Genomic DNA, 22,673 nt, shown 5'->3' with positions numbered 1-22,673 from the left:
ATTTCATAAAACCCAGCATCCATTTATAATAAAAGCACTGCAGAGAATCAGAATAGAAGGAACATATCTCAACATCATAAAGGCAATATACAATAAGCCCACAGCCAGCATTACACTAAATGGGGAAAAACTTCAAGAATTCCCCCTAAAAACAGGAATGAGACAATGATGTCCATTATCACCACTTCTCTTTGGTATGGTACTTGAGACTCTAGTCAGAACAATAAGGCAAGAGAACGCAATCAAAGGAGTACAAATAGGGAAAGAAGAACTCAAAACTTTCACTATTTGCAGATGACATGATATTTGTAAAGAACTTAAGCTTTCACTATTTGCTGATGACATGATACTATATTTAGAAAACCCAATAAATGCAACCAAAAGGCTTATAGAACTGATCAACAAATTCATCCGTGTCTGGATACAAAATCAATATTAAAAAATAAGAAGCTTTTCTATACACCAACCATAAACCCACTGAAAAAAAAATTCAGAAAACACTTCCACTCAAGATCATCCACAAAAAAATAAAATACTTAGGAATAAACTTAACCAAGGAGGTAAAAGATCTTTACAAAGAAAATTATAAAACATTGAAAAAAGAAATCAAAAAAGATCTTAGAAGATGGAAAGATCTTCCATGCTCATGGATAGGCAGAATAAATATTATCAAAATGGACATACTTCCAAAAGTGATCTACAGATTCAGTGCAATGCCCATTAAACTACCAAGATCATTCCTCACAGACATAGAAAAATCAGTCCTTAAATTTATTTGGAATAACAAAAGGCCTAGAATAGCCAAAGTAGAACAAATCACAATACCTGACTTTAAACTATACTACAAAGCCATTGTAATAAAAACAGCATGGTACTGGCACAAAAACAGATACATAGACCAATGGAGCAGAATAGAAGACCCAGAAACAAGTCCACATACTTTCAGTCAATTGATTTTTGACAAAGGGGCCGAAAACATACACTAGAAAAAGATAGCCTGTTCAACAAATGGTGTTGGCAAAACTGGTTAACCATATGCAGAAAATTGGAAATTAATCCCACTTTCTCACCCTGCGCAAGAGTCAATTCAAGATGCATCAACGACTTGGAAATTAGACCAGAGAGTTTAGGGCTCCTCGAAGAGGGCATAGGTCCAAAACAACGTCACTGTAGTGTGTCAGCTGAAGAATCTCTCCTTATTGTGTGGTTTTCAAGGCGTTTTCTCTGAATTGGAATAATGCTGGGTAGACCAGTTCTTCTTTGCAGGAAGCACTGTCCACAGCAGATGTGTCTGGTCAGGGAAGTGGAGTCTTGCATCTGGCATAGAGACTCAGAAATCACAAGAATGTATCTTAGTGTTTAGTTAAGCGTGTTGATTGATTTAGGTTAGCATCCTTTATCAAAACGCTGAGGCGATAACCCTAGGTTTCTCTGAGCGTTGTGATCGGGGTTTCAGCACAGAATTTTTAATACAGCTGACATTAAAGAAACACGAAGGAGACCAAGTCTGTCATGCTGGTTGTTTATAGAGAATTATTTTTTAGCTCTGGGCACTGGAAGCCCCATATTTTAGGAACTCTTAGGGTATATGGGGGGAAAGAAAACACAGCCCAACAGCAGAGAACAGGCTTTATCTAGGAATAAATCTGGAAGGAGGCACCTGACTGGGGATAGAGCCTAAGAGAGTCAGAAATTCACCTCCTTACAGGCTATGCGCTTTGCACACGGCAAGGAAGTGGGGGAGGTACAGGAGTAGTTCTATAAGTTGATAGTTGGTGTGCTAGTGGCCAGGTCATCTTGGGGCAGGGCAGTAGTCGGGGGATGTTTTCTTTCTTTGTTCTTTTGTTCTCCACCCTCCTAGAGCAAAACCTCACAGTCAGACCTGACAGCGCCAACCCCACAGGGACTGTGCAAGTCCAAGGCTGGACACTGCTGAGGCTGGATGATGAGCCCTCATGACTCCAAGAGCCTGAGTCATTACTTGCTTTTGAGTTGCTAACAGAAACATGTTCACTTTCTATAGTTCTGACTGGAGAGATGAGCAGGACGCCAGTTCCTTGACTCTGTGCAAAGATGCTTCTGTGCTGTGTATAATTTTGGGGAATTGGTTTTATACTTTTTTTTTAAAGTATTGTTATTTTTAATAATTTTTCCTTATTTTTAAATAAGGAAAAAAGACTATGTTATTTAAGCAAAACATTGAAATTGTAGAAAAAATTTTCATTTATTTTTGAATGAAAAAGAAAATGAAAAGTAAATGAAAAAGACACAAAAAATTTTACCATCTAGTTGAAGCATTGTTAATTATCTGGAAAATTTATTTTTTCCCTGTGCATTTAATTTTACAAAGTTGAAAATATACTGTGATCATAACTTCATGTGTTGATTTTCAACTTAATATATGATAAATATTTTTATAATCTTCATTAACTTTGTAAAGAATGTAATGCCTATGCAATATTAAGATATTTAAGTATCTGTTTTACATTTTTGTGCATCTTATAAATAATTCTGATTCACATCTTAAGACACAAGGTATCATCTATTTTTTAAATTATTTTTTGAATAAATATTAGAGGCCTATCTATATTGGCTCATAAGGCATAATGCTTCTAAGACACTTCATAACCATTGCAAAATTGTTTCTAGAGAGGTTTATGGATTTATACTTTTATAGAAGTGGATAGAGACTTATCAAACCATATTCACATCATGTATTAACTTTTTATAATTTGATAGAAGTGGAATATCAACTTTTATGCTAAACGTGCAGTCTTTTGTTTACTAGTTACTATACATTCTGAATATGCCTATTACTCATTCATATTTATTTTATTTGAAAATTGCCTATCGAAAGCCTTTTTGCCTTCCTTTCTATAGATTTTGTCAATTTTTTCTCAGTCATATGTTTTATATATGCTGACAGTATTAACCCCTTTGTTATTGTAAAACTTACATTTCTTTCATCTTCTAATTTCCTTATAAATTTATTGTATTTTAAAAATAAAAATATTTGCATTTACAATGTAACATGCAAATAACAATTTAAAAATATTTTCTATTTCAAAATTATATGATTATTTTTTCATTTTTTACTATTTTAATTTTTTCCATTAACCTTCTTACATTTCATTTAGAAGTTATTCAGTATATCTCGTGTCAAGATTTAAAAGGGACACCCTCCACTCCCCGCCTGGCTACTCCCTCCCTCCTCATACATGCTAGTGAGAGGTAGTGATAAGCAAGCACATCAAAAGAGGTAGTGTGCACATATTAATGTATCACTTTGAATCTTACTACAGTGTGTAATTGCAGTGCACCAAAAATAAACTTCTATACAAAAATAAAGGGGACATCTTTTTACCCTCATTTTGCTTGTCTGAGTTGATGTTGTCATTAGATATTATTTTACCATTTTAACTTATTGGGGTTTTCTTTTAATAGTTTAAATTTATGATTTTGTTTCCACTGTGATGGATACAGTCAACTTCTTATTTCTGAAACTAATTTTACACAATTTGTAAAAAAAATGTTATAAACATTTTTATAAATGGCCACTTATAGATATTTGACATAAGGAAGAAGCTGAGGGGTCCATTCATGAGCTAGTTTGGGCTTGTTACTTCATCCAAATAAAGTCTCCATTGATATCGTGGATATGGCTCAGTTCTGAATTATTTATGTGAACAATACCAAAGATCCACAGGCTGTTTCCATATTTCTTTATAATAAACAGAAAATGAGAAATCACAATTTAAATGCCAGCTAGATTTGGCTAATCTTTTATATTCCTGGAAGCTGTACACAAATTTAAAAGACTGGTAGTCAAGTTAATTAGTTTTGTGAGGGTGCTTATGTCTTCTTAATCATTGATTTAATAGTTCCAAATAGCCTTCTAAGTTTTAGCTGCTGTCATTTATTACTTAGGAAAATTAATTTAGATTAAAATAATTTAAAGACAGGTTTTGATGAGAATATTATGAGCATATTCATTGTCTGGGGAACACGTGTGAGATAATCAAAGATTTTCTACTTTCTGAATTAGTCTTCTTTACAATGTTCCTTAGTAAAGACAAAATATTTACCACGTAGAGGAAAAGATGCTATAATTTATATAATTAGCATATAGCTAAATGATCCTCATTCCCTGAAGTTGTCACCTGGCTTATAATCATCTTCTGCCCTGTTAGGCAGAAATGGGACATGAACTTCATGACATACATGCACAGGAAGACTTGCTTCAAACGTTCAGATGCTGTGTGTTGTATCAGTAAACTGAATGGTTGTCATGGAATTGGCTTATTGTTGGGGCCCACGAGCTTCAGTGTCTCCCCCTCTATTTGTCAGACCCTGAGCTCCCCAGGGTCAGCGGTACACCCATGCTGTGTGCTGACTTTTTCTATCTCTTCTTCAGTAGACCAAGTGCTCTGTTTCTGCAACAGTGCTCCTCATCTGCAGCTGCAAGAAACTGGAAGAGATAAACAGCATATTTCTTGACAAGATGTTTCTTCTTTTATAAAGACAAAATAAAAGCTGGCCAGCCAGGCATCACACACCTGTAATCCCACTACGTGGGAGGATTGCAAGTTCAAAAACAGCCTCAGCAAGTAGCCAGTCTGTCATCTACCTAGTGAGGCCTTGTTTCAAAATAAAAATAAAATAAAGCTGGAGTTGTAAGTCAGAGGTACAGTGCTCTGGGTTTAATCCCCAATACCAAAAAGAAAGAAAGAAAGAAAAAAAAAAGCTGATTAGTTAAGATTTAGTAGTTACTTACTCATTTGATGAGTGCCTTTCAGTAAATGAGTCTGTTTCTAATAACAGATGAAAAAAAAACTAAAATAACTTATTGAAACCTTCTATATCCCAGCCTACAGGAAACAGGTCATGTGAGATTTGCTAAGCAGGTGTTAAGAAGGTATGTGGTGTACCTAGATGAAGACTGTTTGATTGGCACAGTCCAATCACCATGGTAAACTTGTCTTAGCCGGTTAGGATGAGAAGTTTCCTCTCTGGCTTTCGTGTAAGTACTTTGATAGTGCAATCTTCACAGACCTGGGCCACTCTCCACTGCTCTCTATCTGCATTTTGTATACACTTTAAAACTATTACTGAAGAATTTTCACCATTCTTATCACTAAACCAGTGGAAGCAACAGGTAAACAACAACTACTTTGGTTTGCTGCCTCAAATTAAGGAGGGTTAAATTTGCACAAAAATGGTATGTAGAATTCTCTGCAACAAGTATTTTAAAGTCACATCATAGTGAAGCTATAATATAGGGCTAGAAACATTGCAACAAAATGACCTGAATTCTTGGACTAGGGATGTAGGGCAAGGATGTTGACTCTATGATTAACCCTCCTCACCTCAGCACTAGAAAGAATGCCTGGAATATAATAGAACACAATCAATATCTGTTGAATTGAAAACCTAAATAAATAAGTGAGTAATTTTCCAAATGGTAAAGATATACCTTCCCTTTGAAATAATATGGAACTTGATTTTGAAATCTCAGATAGACTATAACGACATAGGAATAGGTATACACATGGATCTCATGTGTGTTAATTTTACTCATCAGTGTCCAGAATAGGTTTTTAATTTGACTTTTTTTTTGGCAATAGCCAACTTAAAAATATATATAGTGCAGAGTAGAAGGAGACATTAAAAAGTATCAGAAGAATGCTCATAGTGGGAGAAATGCAAAGCATTTAGTTAGTGCATGTGAAAAACCCACAGACTTCAGGTATATATCTAGATGCAGAAAGTTCTGTAACTCTCTTCTTGACAATTCTCTGCTCTAACTTGGTGTTTCCAAACCTCCATTCTGCCCTCCCCACCCCCATCCTTTGCCTCTCTGCCCAAGTAGTCTTCTCTCTAATGATCTGTTAAGTAGGTTAATATGAGGCATGCTTAGATGCTAAAAACTGCAGATGGGTTCCTAGTGATCCTGGTCCCACTTGCAAAAGAGCTGTCATTCAGCAACTGCACAATGACAGAACGCGTCTCCACCTTCAGTCTGGTTTCAGTGTTTAGGCAGCCACCTTCTTTACCATTGACACTGATCATGGGACCAGGACCTCTTATGAGCACTGTGCTTTCCCAGTGGCTAACACCAAATCAATGAGTTCGATTTGAGAAAATGCTGCCCCGGTTCATCTGGTTCACTTCCTCTTTACAGTTGGGGTTTCCCTAGGATGGATCCTAAAAACAGATGTACCTACCCCATCTAACGACTCAGTAAACTCAAAGGAACAACAGTCATGATGAGCTGCTGGAATTGATCCTTAAAGCTGATGCTTAGAAAAAAATGGAATGCTACCCAATATATTAATAGCTGCCACAATAATCACAGAATCTCAAGTAGAATATCAAAATATTTTTTTTATCACATACCCTATGAATTGGCCTATGGGGATTCCACAGAAGGCTTTCCTACTTCATGACTATTCTGAGCAGTGAGTTATTGGATATGGCAACAAGGGCCCAGGAATCGAATCTAAGTTAGACAGATTGTACTACATCAAACTTTAAATTTTCTACTCATCAAAGAGAAGAAAGAGGAGGCAAGGAATGAGAATGGAAAGAAGGAAACCTGGGTGCTGCCTTGAAATCGTTTTCCCCTCCTCTTCCTTGCCCACCTACTCCAGATTCTAAAAGTTTTTTAGGTCATGAATCTGTGGATCTCCTTTCCCTCTCCCCCCATTTTGGGGGGGTTCGAGGGATGGTACCCAGAGGCATTGTGCCTCCAAGCTGCACCTCAGCTCTATTTTTTACTCTTTATTTTGAAACAGGATTTCACTGAGTTGTAAAGGGTCTTGCTAAGTAGCTGAGGCTGTCCGAGCATGGTGATCCTCTGGTCTCCGCCTCCCAAGTAATGAGATTACAAGTGTGATCCACCATGCCCAGCTTCAAAAAAATGTCTGACTTTTAAGATGCTCTGTGTTCAGACCATCATGAAGTCATTTTGGTGTAGTTATTTTGGTAAATAAATGGTTTTTTTTTAACATACTTCAGAAAAACATCGACTACTCCATGTGCAAAGTCACAACAACAAACTCATAACTTTTGGTGTTAGAAATAAAAATTTGATCCTTCTTTATATACATATTTGCATTTAGAGCTACTTAAAGTTAGCAATTCTATCCCTTTCATGACCCTAAAAGTAACACAGTAGCTAAATGTTCACACTTGTCCTTTTTAGCTTTAAAAGAAATGTCACATCTCAGGTTTCTATAAATGACCCACATTCAGATGTGAACTAAACATAATAGCTTCTGCCACTCACCAAGCAATGAATTGCCACAAATGTAGGACACAGGGCAGAGGACTTGGTAAATTACTTTGTTTCATTGGGCATCATCAGAACCTGTGGCATAATATGTGACCTGTTTCTATAAACAGAAAATGCCTGGGGCTTTGCAGACAGGTGGAATGTAGCTTCTTTTTTAATTACATTTGGAACAAATAATTTAAAACTACAAAATTTTCAGACATATCAGATTTTTGTATTGTTAAAGTGAATCCAAAAGTTGCAACTATTACCATACCATGATGTGCATATCCATACTATATTGTAAAATTTTACCTTTTTATTAAAAACTAAAGCCTGTAAGAATCGTAAACATAGTACAATAAACTTATGTATCTTTTCCCTAGATTTACTATTTATTTTTTATTTGCTTTCCCTTTTCTCTCATCTAATATGAGGCAATATGTTCAATTTTATATAACTAAATTTAGTATTCACATACACATACATTCAAAATGGCAGAAAATGGGAGTAAATGTACATGTATATACATATTTCTGACTCAGAAATAAAAATTTTCATAACTAGATATGATCATAAAAATCTTACATTTTTAATTAAATGATTTCAATGCTGTATACATAGAACAATTTCTTAATAACATCAATAAATACTGTGTTTGTGAAATTGGGCTTTTTTACTTTTTTATTTTTTCAAAATTCACCTAACATTCTCTTGGGCCATAACTTTCAAAGAGAGCCTGAAAAGTGGAACATTAAGAGATATACAATAGAATAAAATCTCTTTCAACCTCCAAAATTTACATTGGAATAGATTTTATATTGTTTGACTAAATATATTTTCAAAATTTATATAATTATCAGTGTTCAATTTATTTTTTGTTTTCCATATACAACCATGGACTGCTTTATCTTTGTTTGCATAAGCTGACTTTATAGAACTGTAAAATATGCTCAGAATTGATAAAGGTGGTAAATTGACTCGTTAAACCCATCGTGGAGGTTTTACTGAAAAATACCACAAAATAGCAAGAAAAAACGTTTTTAAAATAAAACGAAAATGCTGTTAATCTTTGCACTGCTTTCCATGTTCCAGTGTGCCATTTTGTTCCCTGTCAAAACATTTGTTTGCCATCCTGTAATCCAGGCTTGGATGTTTACATAATTACTCTTTCACACAGAATGAAAGAGAAATAAAAACAAGACAGACATTTTCTGGGCAAAAGGAACAGAAGCCAGCAGAAGCAGGACTGTGATTTCTAATTAATTCAAAGTTAATTGCATTGTTGATAATCTTGCACTTAAAATCTTCATATAGAAAATGTTTATGGCAGTGAATTGACAGTAATTTAACTACATTAAATCTTATCACCGTTAAAACAAAAAGATGAATGTTACATTAAACAGGAAGCTTAAAAGAATGCTAAAAACTAGTTCTTGTTTAACAGGCCAACTAGTAAATTATTCAAATGGCTGACCTAGAATCTCAAAGCACAGCCAAAGCATTATGCATTTCAAGATGGCACCAGGTGACGGGAGTATAGCTCAATGATAGTAGACGTTTGCTGAGCATGTGAAAGGTTCTGGGTTTGCTCCTCAGAAGGAGTTAGGGAAAACTGCAAGAATGCCCAAGGCCGTATAGAGTGTCTCTGGACATCAATTGTGCTGAGTGAGAATTTCGCTATTATTTTCATTGCACTGAGTGAAAATGTTGAAAAAAATTGATAAATATTTTGGTTTCAAGGATCAAAAAAATCTCTTTCACTATTTGGAAGAATCAAAATAGAGGTAGTTAAATGAAAATGTTAGTTGTATCAGTTATTTTAATTGAAAGGAGTATTATGGAATTAAATACACTTTGGAGCTAGCTCCAAGTTTAGATATTACTTATGAATAGACATTGTCTTATCGTAGTGTATTAACATACAAAAGGAAGGATTAGAATTAGGCTAGAATAATAACATGGATGCTAAGTTGACTGCCATTATAGCGGGAATTAAATTTAGAATTATTTATCTACACTGAAGCAAAACTAATTATTTTGACCATCAGAAAAAAAAAATACTTCCTTTGAATGTGTAGAAAGGTACGTCTATGGGATGCCCAAATATCTTGACAGTGCAATTTACACTATGGCATGTTTAATAGACTTCTGAAAAGGCAAATAATTAATACTGACACGTTAGAAATGTTGGTCTAGCCTGTCGACAGTTGGGACAACTTGCTTCTTAAACTAGTTCCAGTTATATACATAGATAGTCAAAAGTACACCGTTACAAGATAATAATGGTATTTTCCCAGAGTTTCAATTTCACTCAGTGCTTTGAAAAATAATTAAAAATATTAAAACAAATTCCAATGGATCAGGGCACTGTCTTTGAGGAAAAGTCTGTCTTTAAGTAAAAGTTATAAGCACTCATGTAATTAATATCTATGACACTCATCTAACTGTTATTCAAAGCTCAAAGAGTTAAAGGTGTTTCTATGATAGTGGGCAGAAATCAAGTCACTGAGGAAGAGTGAATCCAAATATAAATTTTCTGTGGGCAGATTCCTAACATTTGAACTCATTTATATATTCACAGTCCTAATTAATGTCCACATATTTATCAATTTATTTCACAGTTTATTACTTTAGACATTAAAGATCAGAATCAGTTGGTTCATGGAAAATAACTGAAAAAATAACTAGCTAAGGTTTGTTGTGATATAATATTTAGTTAAGACAAATGATATCTGGAATCTCAATATCAAATAATTTCTGAAAAAGAAATGGAAAATGAATTATTTAAATAGATGTTGATGAAAGAAATACACATTGTTTAAGAGAATTTGGGAATTGTAAAACATGATTTGGGAAAAGACAAGACAAATGATTTCGTTCTTAGGTTGCACAGTGACTCTTGGAGACTAGACGCAGTTCAGCACTTTCAGAGTGAAGAAGCATTTGAGTTTCTAAACAGGAGCTAAGTTGGGTCTGAAGTAGATTATTTTGACTGTGGGGGAAAAAAAATCCCTTACTTGGCTTGGGTGTCAGCACATTGTGAAATTTTCTTATGCTGTTCTTGAAGTTATTTAATGTTGTGAGAGATGTTTGCCACCATTTTACAAACCTCACAGCTCGACTTTATACTGGTTTTCTTTTTATTATTCTAAATAAGGAGGTGAAAGCAGATGGATTTTATAGTTTATCACTATTGCTTTCTAATAGAAATACTTATCAATACATGTACTATATGTGTATGTGTTTGTATGTAGAAAACCTACACAAAGATAATGAGGACTAAAAAGAAGGTAGTAACAGGATTTCTGTACATGAAGAGCTTGTTGACTCTAATGTATCCTTGAGTGAACAAGAGGAGGGGGATTTTCTCTCTGCTTTCTTCCTTTGTTGCCCTTATTAGTCATCCCTCTGGATTCTCTGCCCTCTTTACAGTCTTTTTATAGAATTTTTGTTGTTGTTGTTTTACTTCTTCCATCAGCTCTTTTGCTGTAGCATCTTTCAGGATTCTGTACTTGGTCTTTTACTCTTTTTATTCTATATACTGCCCTCCTGTTAGCCACCTTTCAAACTGTCTTTTGAACTGTTGAAGATCCTCAAATTTCACACACACACACACACACACACACACACACACACACACACACACTATTATTCCCTCCCGAATCCCAAACTGTATAACCCAGTAGCTGATTTAATGTCTCCAGAGGGCTGTCCCAAAGGTAACTAAAATCCAGTATGGTTCAAACCCAGTGTAGTTCACACATGTTCCTTAATTAACACACGCATTTCTACTGCATCAGGAGACCACAGCCCTTATACTTCTATGATCCTTGTATATGACCTTTTCAATCACTCTGAATCACAGAAGCCTAAAGCTCAGTTTTTCTAGACTTGCCCCTGTCTCCTAGACTTTTCTTTGATCATAAAGTCCTATGGAATTTGCTATCTTAATGTCTTTTCTCTAGCCCATTTGGTCTGTGTACATCCAGACCCTCAATATCCTGATGCTCAAGGGCAGCAGCACTTTGCCCTCTACTCCTCAAATCACCCATGAATTAATTCCTCACTCCTGTCACAGTAACATTTATGACATGCTAATGTGACCCTGCCTTTCTTGGTCATAAACTCTTCACTAACTTCCTACCACCTGAATAACAAAAAGCAAAATTTGTAATATCATGTAAATGCCAATTTATATAATTCTTTACAACCTTTAAAAAATTCTTGTGGGTTCACTATTAATAAGCTCAATACGCCTTCAATTCTATTTCTTTCATAGTTAGCTTAATAGCACAACAGACATTTCCCAAATCACTGTCCATGAATTGAAGCAAAAAAATAAACTTTATATTTTTATCATGGTTTCTTCTTTAAAACATTTTGACTAACAGCAAGATTAGTAAAGAATCGAAATTGTTGAAATTAAGTAAGCAAAAACCACTCTCTTAAAATAATTTCACAGTACTTGGGGTGGGCAGAGTGAGTTTTCTTTGATTATTATTAAATTTCGAAACATGGAAGTTTAGGAATTTGGAGGCAACCCGAAGCTCAATGCTAAAATGACTGGAGTTAAACAACATTACCTAAAAAGATAAAAGAGGCAAACAGAATTATTGGAGTATTTATTAGTTCTATGTTAGTGGAGAGAAAGGGAGAGAGAGAAACAAATGCTTAAGTACTAGAAGAAAAATTGAAGGACGTTGTGAAATCTTTAAGTCCTTAGATTTAATACTGTCTTCTTTGTAAAATGACTTGTCTGGCTTATGATGGGCCAGAGTAGAACTCAGGAAGAGACTTCAAAACTTTGAGTGCCTGTAATTCTATGTGTACACAATCAAATGGATCAAAGAAAAAGCAATGTGATTAAATGTAATTAAATAATTTAATTAAAGGAATTGGGTATTCTTTGGCTTAAATTAAGTGGGACCATTCATAAAAATTCATATGTCTAGATAAATATCTGCTATTCCCTTTATATGTATAGGCTCAGCCTCCATCAGAGACAGAAGTCATAGAGATGCTTATGCATATCATTTGAAAATCCATAGAACACCTGTTATTTCTTATTGTTGGGGTTATGTTTCTTTACACACATTAAAAAAAACCTCACAAACTTAAATGGATTGACATGTATTTTCCTAGCTCTTTTCCTGTCTCTTCACATCTTGGATATTTGTACCATGAATCCTTTCTCTTATGATCAGTTTTTGTATGTCATTCTTCTTATGCTGTCCTGTGTTCAGTTGTTTAGGTTATTTCAGGAGGGGAGTAAGCTTGTCCTGCTGAATAATTGATGTACTAATCTCAAGATATAGTGCCAGTTTGAGAACAATCATTCATAATCTAAAATGCCAAATTAAGGGTGGAAGAGACTTTTTTTTTTTTTTACAGTACTGGGGATGAAACCCAGGGACATTCTACCTCTGAGATACGCCCCTAGCCCTGTTTTTTATTATTTTATTTTGAAACAGGGTGTCACTGAGTTCTAAAGGGCCTTTCACTAAGTAGCTGAGGCAGTCCACGAACTGTGATTCTCCTGTCTCAGTCTCCCAAATGCTGAGATTACAAGCATGTGTTAGTCACCACGCCTAGCATGGAAGAGACATTTTATTTTATTTTGCGGGTCTGGGGATGGAACCCAGGGGCATTTGACCTCTGAGCTACATCCCCTGCCCCATTTTTTATTCTTTATTTTGAAACAGGGTCTCACTTGAGTTGCACAAGGCCTCACTAAGTAGCTGAGGCTGTCCGTGAATCGCGATCCTCCTGTCTCGGCCTCCAGAATGCTGGGATTACAAGCCTGCGCCACCACGCCTGGCTGGAAGAGACATTTTAATATGAAAGAATTCCAAGTAAGTAGTCTAGAATTCCGGTGTCCTAAAGATTTGATCTACATGTGTGCCACAGTGCTCTTAAGCATGTGCTTCTTATTTTTATGATCTAGAATAAAAATTGCCCCATAAATGGACACTTTATGATATGTTTAATTTCCTTTTATTAAATTGATAAATGAAATCACACAGAGCACATTTACAGTATGATGAGAATTTAGGATTATTTTATTTTAGAATTTTTATATTGTTCAGTCATAATTCATCATTTGTGAACAGACAGATGATAATTTCAAGGTATTTTAACCATTTTTTGATACGCAAAAGGTCACTTTCAGTAGTCAGAAAAGACATCATTCTATTAAACTAATTTGCCTACATGCAAATTTTGTCATTTTTACCTCATTAACTATTTATCATGGAGTAAAAAATATATATTCATGAAGGGGCAGCTCACAGCCTGATGAAGCTGGAACTAATATTTTGCAACTCTAATGATTTTTTGCATCCTTAATTAGATAGCATAAGGTTGATATGATTAGGTCAGGATGTAGTGTTTTTCATTAAAATACATTTTAGAAGCTGTATTCATAATCTGCCCTTGCAATTAAATAATGAGCCTATGAATTTAATATTATCGACCCAATTATTATCCCATGCAAACGTATACCTTTAATAAATTTGTGCCGTAGGACCTTCATTAGCAACAGAAAGAATAATATTTCTAGGTACATGGATTGAAAGGCTATGGTTAAACTTATATAATGGTCTTAAATATATCAGGAAGCAAAGCTTCAAAATCTAAGCACTTAATTCCAAAATGTGCCTTACTATTTGTTGAAGACTAATTTACATTGTAATTATTTTCTTAAAGAAACTATCACTTTAAAATGGGTTTATGAAGCTCATAAAAATAACAGGATATTAGATAGAGATGGAGGGTTAGAGTGGTTTGTGTATCATGGAACAATGGTGTATAAATTTAAAGGTCTAGCACAGTGCAAAATTGAAAGACATAAAATTTAAAATATCTGTTTCTGAAGCGTACATATTATCCATGAAAAATCATTTGCAATTAATGGAGATTGTTTTTGTTGTTGCTATGTTAGAATGTTTTGTTAATAGATGGCTGTACAGTGCAAGTTTGTAAAGTACTATGAGAAAGATCTGCTCATCTCTTACGTGCATGTGTACAGGGTAAGAAACCCAGTTCACTCATCTTTTTGTAAGAGTTGTTACTGATCTACTGACCCACTACAACTTTTGTTCACTAGGACAGTGAATATGACAATTAGTTGCCAGCTTTAGTTCATTCTTTTCTGGTACTAGAGATTGAACCCAGAGGCACTCTGCTTCCTGGTACAACCCCAGCCCTTTAAATTTTTTACTTGGAAACAAAATCCCACTAAGTTGCCACACAGTGGCCTCAAGCTTGTGATTCCCCTGTCTTTTTCTCCCAAGAACTGAGATGATAGGTTTGTGCCACTGTGCTTGTCTTTAGTACATTCTTGATCAAATTCTATTAAGAAGTTTACATACAGTTTATAATGTTTTAATACAAGAAGATATTAACTATTTTCTCCATCAAGTCTTTCTTTTTTCACCTCACCTCATCTTCTCTCTCCAAGTCTGCTTTTACTAGCCTACTGGTCTCTCTCCTTATTTATTTAAAATATTTTTTGTTTCCCAGTTTCTTTCTAGCTTCCACATATGAAAGAAAATGTATGTCCCTTTACTTTCTGTGACTAATACCACTTTAGCAAAATATTCTCTAGTTTCATCCATCTTCCTGCAAATAACATAATTGTTTTTCTTTATGGCTACATAAAATTCTATTATTTTTATATAATACATTTTCTTTATTCATTCATCTGTTGACGAATATCTGGTTTGGTTCTGTAATTTGGCTATTCTGAGTTGGGTTGTTATAAATATGGGTGTGCATGTATGACTATAATATTCTGACTTAAGTTCCTTTAGAAAGATACCAAGGAATATCGGCTTCAATATTATGAATAGTGAGAGGGAGGAAGAGAGAGGGCGGGATCTGGAGGGAAATACACCAGGTACTATGTGTATATATGTTTTGATCATACTAAACCTCAAAATGATGTATGGTTACAATGCACTGATAAAAGTATATTTTAAAAAGGAGAGGATGGGGAGGGAGCGGAGTGAGGATCGGGTAAGGGCTAATTGGGTGATGTGTGTATGTATGTCTCCACAAGTCTTTTATCCCATTGAGATGTATGACTACAATGCACCAATAAAAAATAAATAAATAAAAAGGAGATAGTTAAGAAAAACAAACCCATGTTTAGTAATGAATTATATATGAGGAGTAAACACTGTGGTATACACGGCAGACTGCAGACAGTGCGCCAGTAGGATCCCCATGCTTTCTTAGTTCTCACTTCTCTTCTGAAGTTGCATTTGGGAGAGGAGCAAAGATTTGCTAAAGGTCCTGAAAGGCAAGGTGGTCGATGCACAGATAAAATTTGGATTTGGAGTGGTGATACAAAGACTTTTCCATGCCAAAGGAGACTGCAAAGAGACGTATGGTAATAGTAAATACTAGCACATGTTTGGAAACAAAGCAATTTGTTCGGGCTGCAACAATGGGCAGAGGGGTGGCCATCAGCCAGGAAGGTTGACTGAGATCTGGAGTTGTTCAATGGTGGGGACCTGTGTTTTTCTCAGATGACATTGGAGGCCACCAAAAGTCTTCAGAAAAAGAAGTCATTGGTTCAGTCAAGTATCTGAGTTTGTCCGCATTGAATTCTTTAAGTTGTTTATTTAAAAGCTCTAATATTCTTGGGAAGTAAATAATTTAATGTACTCTGATACATGTTCATTCTTCCATCATTAAGAGCCATTTATTCATCAGATATCTGTTATCCATATTCAATCTCACAATTACTTATGAGATTTTACCTGTCATTGAGTATCCATCACCAGAACCTGCAGTCCTAGAGGGATGGGATCAAGACTTTCCTTGTGGAGGGTGCCATCTTTAAAACAAAAGACTTTTGATACCAAGTGTTAGGCACTGAATTACATTAGATTTTCTCATGAAAGAACATTTTAGTTCACACAGCCTTAAAATGTGCCCAAATGACCTTAAACAAAACAGATTGTGTATTAGTAAATATATATATATCTGAATTCAAAGTTCAGGGTTACCTTTTTCTTGCATTAACAAAATTTCCAAATTCTATATCATCATGAGGGTATAGTTATCTTTTACTGATTTTTATGTAAATGTAGACTATAATTAGAAATACTAACCATATATAAATTTCAGTTCATGTGCAATGAGAAGATTATTAGTGGCCTAATTAATTTAAAATATAAGCCTTAGCTACAAATAAAAATTTAAAAATCTATTTATCATCTATATGAAGGGTGATTTTAAAAGGCATATAGAAAGGGGTATTTCTCTTTTGCTTTGATTTTTTAAAAAATCACAATAAAGAAGGTACAAAGGGAAATGTTCTGTATTGGGTATGGTGGTCTTGGGTAATTGATACACACTACTGTTTTTGTCTCTGAACTTCTGAGATGTTTGTTTATATGATACCCAATACATTGTTAAGCTTTTGAAAGGTCATTTGGCCATGGAGAGATTGATCTCTTCTATAAAATGCAAATGGTAGATAACAGCCAAAGAAAGGAATAACTAGGGACTTTCTGTAGATACCTGAAATGTTTGGGTTTTAAGATTGACACAGACCTATCACATTTTGTTAAGTACCCTTTCTCTTTATTCTAAAATCATTTCTATTTGAAGTGAAGTTCAATCCATATGTTTTTGATTCATTAACACTTAATTTGTTAGCATCCTTTTACTGGAGTGCTATAGAGCAGCCTTTTCATCTTTTTTATAAGCATATATTCCTCAGACACAGGAAATCAAGTTTGTCTAGGAGTAAACAGACTTAACCTCAAAGAGACATGAAGGAGCTTTGTTTGTAACACAGCACCTATTAGCTTTGAACTTCTTCTGTACTCTATATGCAAATGTTTCTTTAAAGAATGAGATATAGTTCTAATTAGTTGAGACACAATATATGGCTTCCTATTTTATCATTTACTGAATTTTTCCATCAGACATTGATTTCTCTTTATGATAAAATAGCAACTACTAATATATAAATGAACAAGTCATTAATGATAGTTGTTTAATTGTCATCTTATTATTTATTCTTATTAATAATGCAGGAGCTACTTATCTTTTAATAATTGTGTGGTGAGAAATAAAATTTAATGTAATGCATTAAGCGATGTCCTTTTCTTTTCTGCTTTGGAAAGACAATGTTCTTCACCAGAAATAATGAAAGTCACTTTTTCATTTCTTACTGATATTTTAGAAACACAAGTTCTCTAAAATACCTACATGTAGGTAGATTTTAATGAGACTAAAATACAACTTCATTGAGATATCAAGTCTTATATTATCCTGAATTTATTTTAGCTCATCTGACTACTTTTATAGGATATTCTTTGGCTTTGAACAGTCAAACAACTTGGATAAGTCAGTATGGCTAAACTGTCACCAAAATATCGTTACCTACTAAAAGAACTAATTTTTCAACTCCTCACTCTCACATTTTTAAAAGATACATAAAATAAGAATAAAAATAAAAAATAGAGCTTAAAGCATAAGTCTCTATATGTTTTTTTAGGAATGAACGAAGAGGGAAATTAAATGGATACTACCATGGGTCAGACACTATATAAGCAATCTATATGTTGATTCATTTAGTTATCAAAATTACATATTACTTAAAATTTTCAGAGAGGAAAAGAGGCTCAGAGAGATTACCTTCATTCATTCTTCTATGAATTCATTTACTCTCTCCTTTTTAATTTTTTTAACTAAGCACTTTTCTTAGGTACAAATAGAAGGTAAAATAAAACAGTAAGTTTCCCCCCTCATGTTCTAATGGGGAAGATAAGTAGGTGAGAAAATAATATCAATGTAGTGAGATCGTGGGTCATGCGACCTTTGAGCTGGGCAGTATGGTGGAAATTGAGCAAGGATTCTATTAACCCATTTTAAGGGGTGAAGGGATGATAGATATTCAAGATCAAGAGCAACCAGGGCTCCAAAAGAAAGGCATGTCAGAAGAATACAAAATATGTTACTTTGGAAAATGAAAAAGTTTATCATGGCTGAAACATAACTGATCTAGTAAATATGGGCACCAGGTATTGAAAGGTTGATTCAAAGTGAATAAGTGCAAATTATCTGTATTTAACCTGACCACAGAGTTTCCTGACTGGTCTATCCTGAAGTTAGTATAACTTTTCTATCACAGGTTAGTATAATTTTCAGTATTAAACTATCTTTGATCAAGTTCAGCTTTATGTTTTGTCAGTGGAGGCTATCCCCCTGCTCACTACCACTCCTCCACATAAGTCCCTGTCTGCCTGCTAGTCAGATCTCCCATTTACCTGGAAAAAAGAAATGGTGTAATTCTTCTCTGTCCATATGTTTTCCTAAACCTTTATAATACTTTGGGCTTGTGAAACTTCTAGGATCCTTTTCACTATTTTCAAAAAATGGACGCAAGACTTCTGACTATGATAAGATGACTGTAGAGACTGGTTTGCCCTTATTATTTCATTGAAATAATTGGAAAAATACTCCATGATATACAAAAAGTGACTTTTATAAGAAATGAATGAGCGATGATAATGTAGCATCAAATACTGGAATATCAATATTTTTTCAGACTTCACTTAAGACAGAAAGACAATTCAGTAGTCTCGTCATTCATTGACCTTTGAAATAGAAAAATTGAGCAAAATAGAGAAAATTAAACTTTATCTCTTCCCTTTCCACCCTACCACAAAAAAAATCACTAGTGAGCACAAGCATGTTTAATGAAACTCTGTCCATCATCTTCATGAAATCCTGACTACCACAATTTTCCTGAGCAGAGTCTGCTTTCTGTTATGTCTGAGATTATTTCAAAACTCCACATCCCCATTGCTTGCTTATTAGTATCTCATTTTCTGTGTCAAGTCTAAAACCAAGGTTCCTAGTAATTCAATGTGAAATAGTGCAAAAATAATCCATGGCATACTGTAAAGTAAAAAAAAAATTAGATGGGAAGAAAAAAGGAAGAGAAAAGGTGAAAGTTCAACTAAGAAATTGGGAAAATGTGAAATAAAAAACAATTTAGGACATCATAAACATGATTTTGTACACTGATTTTTTTAAATTTGACCTTTAGTCAATTTTTCATGTTGCTTTTAAATCTTCAAAAATATAATTCTGAGTATATAGTATTTCAGTGTATAAAAACATAATTTATCAATGTCATTATGTATTGAATCTTATAGATGTTTTGTTAAAATCTTAAATGTTTAATTATTAAGGATTTTTAAAAATCCTAAAAATATTCAGCAAGCGATTTGGCAACAAAGGCATGAAACTGAAGCTTACCTCAGATTTTCTCTTTGTAGCTTCAATGCCAGGAAGTTATGAAATCAATTAGCAGAGATCTGAGGGCATATTGCTGTAGAACCAGTCAAATATTTGCATGAAAACAAAACAAACATTTTCTAATGTATTCAAAGTTTGAAGATGAATACCATTCCCAAATGTTACTTCTCACTTAAAAGAAAATAATAGTCAAATTGAGAGTTGCAGCCATCTAATTGATGATACTATACATTATAGAATTTTTGACTATTAAAATGGATTTTAAAATATAATAATAAAATGATTCGAAAACATACAAGACTATATTATGAAAAACTGAGTGTGTAGGTAATGTAGAGGGGAAATAAATGAATTCTAACATGATGAGCATCTTTTTATTATTGAATATAATGTAAACTAGTAAAATCTATTTGGAAAGTAATTTTAAAAACTGTTATTTTAAGAATGACCCATAATTTGATTTAGTAATTTAATTTCAATGACTCTATCTAAAGGAAAAAATGAGAAATGCAAATAAAATTATTCAAATGATGCTTTTTATAGCAAAAAAGGGAGGAAACACCTAATACATGATTGAAAACTTGTAAAATTGGGATGTATTTATACATTAAAATATTTAGTATCTTTAAAATTTATGCTTTGGGAGATTTTTAAATGATAACAAACATGGTCTTATATGCATATTAGTGAAACTATTAGGATATAAAAGTTGTATTATAGACCATGTTTCATCTGACTATAAATTCAAATACTAAAATTGTCACTGTGGCCATAAATTTCCTTGATGTAAAGGTGTGGGTAGTGTGCTATTTTTTGTGTCTTTCTAAATTTCTTCTTTATTTTTGCAGGTACACATTATTTTCATAACCCAAAAAACACTTATATAGTCACTTTCTAAAAGGAATAAATTGTCAGGAACAATTTAAAATCCTTTACAAGCCACCATGGTGTTTTTTTTTTTTTTTTGCAGAATGGATGTTCAGAAGCATCCATTCTGAGAAAAGCAAATAACCAGAAAAAAACTAGCAATTTATGTCATGTTACAAATAGGTGTCTGAGCCATGACATCTGTCTGCCACATAATGGCTTCATTCTCTGTCTTCAGATGGGGAGGAAAGACAGTCCTGTGAGCAGCACTGTAAGGATGGATCAGCCAACATGTGCAGCGTGTATCTTCTGGTTGACTCTCCTGGTAATCACTCGGGGTTTGACATAACATGCTTTGCTCAACTTGGTGATGCAACCAAGTCACATTCTGTTTTTCCAGGTGAGATTTGGTCGCCTGTTCTCTTTGTCTGCATTTTCTCCTTCTCAATTAGAAATGCAATACGGTTTTCCTTGTCAATTGCCAAGAGCAGCAGCTGTGGTTTATACCTCCAGTAGGTCCTAAAACACAGCTAACTGCTGTGACTGTCCCTGTTGTACATTTGGCAGGGGTAGAACCACCGTGCACACAGCTCCAAGTGACACACTCGCCATTTACAATGGGTTCCTGGTTCTTGGGCTGGTCCCTTGGCTTCATCTCAGACAAACTGGTGGAAATGTTCTCAATTTTATTTTATACTTACCACCAGGTCAGTCCATGACTAGGTACTTTTTGTTCCTCCTTTGTCTTTTTTTTTAAATTTTTATGTTACGAGGGATTTGAACTCAGGGGCATTCTACCTCTGAGCTACACCCCAAGACCTAATTTTTATTTTGAATCGGGGTTTCACTAAGTTGCAGAGGGCCGTGGGAAGGTTGGCCGCAAACCTGTGATCTTCCTGTCTCCTCTCACAAGTACTGAGATTACAGGTGTAGACCACCATGCCTGGCTGTACTGGCTTATATGTGATTTCTTGAGATGAAAATTATGTTTCTAGTGGGAGGGGTGGGAGCAGGGGTGAATATTTTATGGTTTATAAAATAAGTAAATTCTCCTTTATCTAAAGGGTTGGTTCTTCTGGATTGTACTCAAGTCCTTGGTTTTATATATTTTCCTGATATTTAACTCCCTTCTAATTATTTTAATCACATACAAAACTGAAGAACAGCAAACAGTGAACTTATTTTTGTCATTAGAGTGAATGAATCATTCATTCTAATATTTTCAAATTAACAAAATTTTTTTAATAAAAATATAGCTCTCTAAACCTTCAGATTTCTTTTAAAACATTCATCTGGTGTTCTTCTGAGGCACTGCAAAATACAAAGTAAAAATCAAGAGAATTTAAGTACAGTTAATTCGATAGTGGGGTGGGTGAGACATGCCTGTAACCCCAGGATTTGAGAGGAAAAGAACAACTGGAGGATCACAGGTTTGAGGTCAGCCTCATCAACTTGGCTAGATCCTCAGCAACTTGGCGAGAACTTGTTTCAAAATGAAAAGAATAAAAAGGGCTGAAGGTGTAGCTCAGAGGTAGAAAGCCCTTGGGTTCAATCCCTAAACCAGGGATGGAGAAACTGATACACATCATATCAAATCATAACATTTTTAATGTCATGTGTTGTCAAAGGAATTGTAAATCAGAATATTCCTATTGCCATAGGAACAAATTAAAAGCCAATTTCTTATAATTTTATTGCATACTTTTAATATCTAAAGTTTTATTTCTTAACCTCCATTTTATGTCTGTATGTTTTAAAAATAAGAGGAAAGTTCTTTTAAAATGAAACCACAGGCACTTCTTAAAATATGGAGAAGAATCTCACAGTGATCAGTAGGCCCTAGTGTTATAAACATTGTGGTAAGTAATAAAAGTCTTATTTCATTATTTTAAAATATAAGCATTAACAGCTTTACTAAGATATACCAACTATTTAAGTTGCCCAATTGGGTGATTTTTATTATGTTTATCAAATTCTGCAACCATCACCGTAATCTAATGTTAGAAGCTTTTCATCACTCCAAATACTATCATAGAAAAAAGAAACTTTAAAAATTAAACTCACAGAACTTGAGATTATTGGAGCCAGGCATGGTGGTACACACTTGTAATCCCAGCATTTGGAAGGCTGATACAGGAGGATTACGGTTCATGGATAGCCTTGGCTACTTAGCAAGGCTCTTCAAAACTCAGTGAGATCTTGTTTCAAAAATAAATAAATAAATAAATAAATAAATAAATAAATA

This window comes from Muscardinus avellanarius (genome assembly GCF_963383645.1).
Source record: "Muscardinus avellanarius genome assembly, chromosome: 14".
Taxonomy (NCBI): domain Eukaryota; kingdom Metazoa; phylum Chordata; class Mammalia; order Rodentia; family Gliridae; genus Muscardinus; species Muscardinus avellanarius.
The sequence above is the reverse complement of the archived record's forward strand: the minus strand, read 5'-3'. Positions refer to the sequence as shown.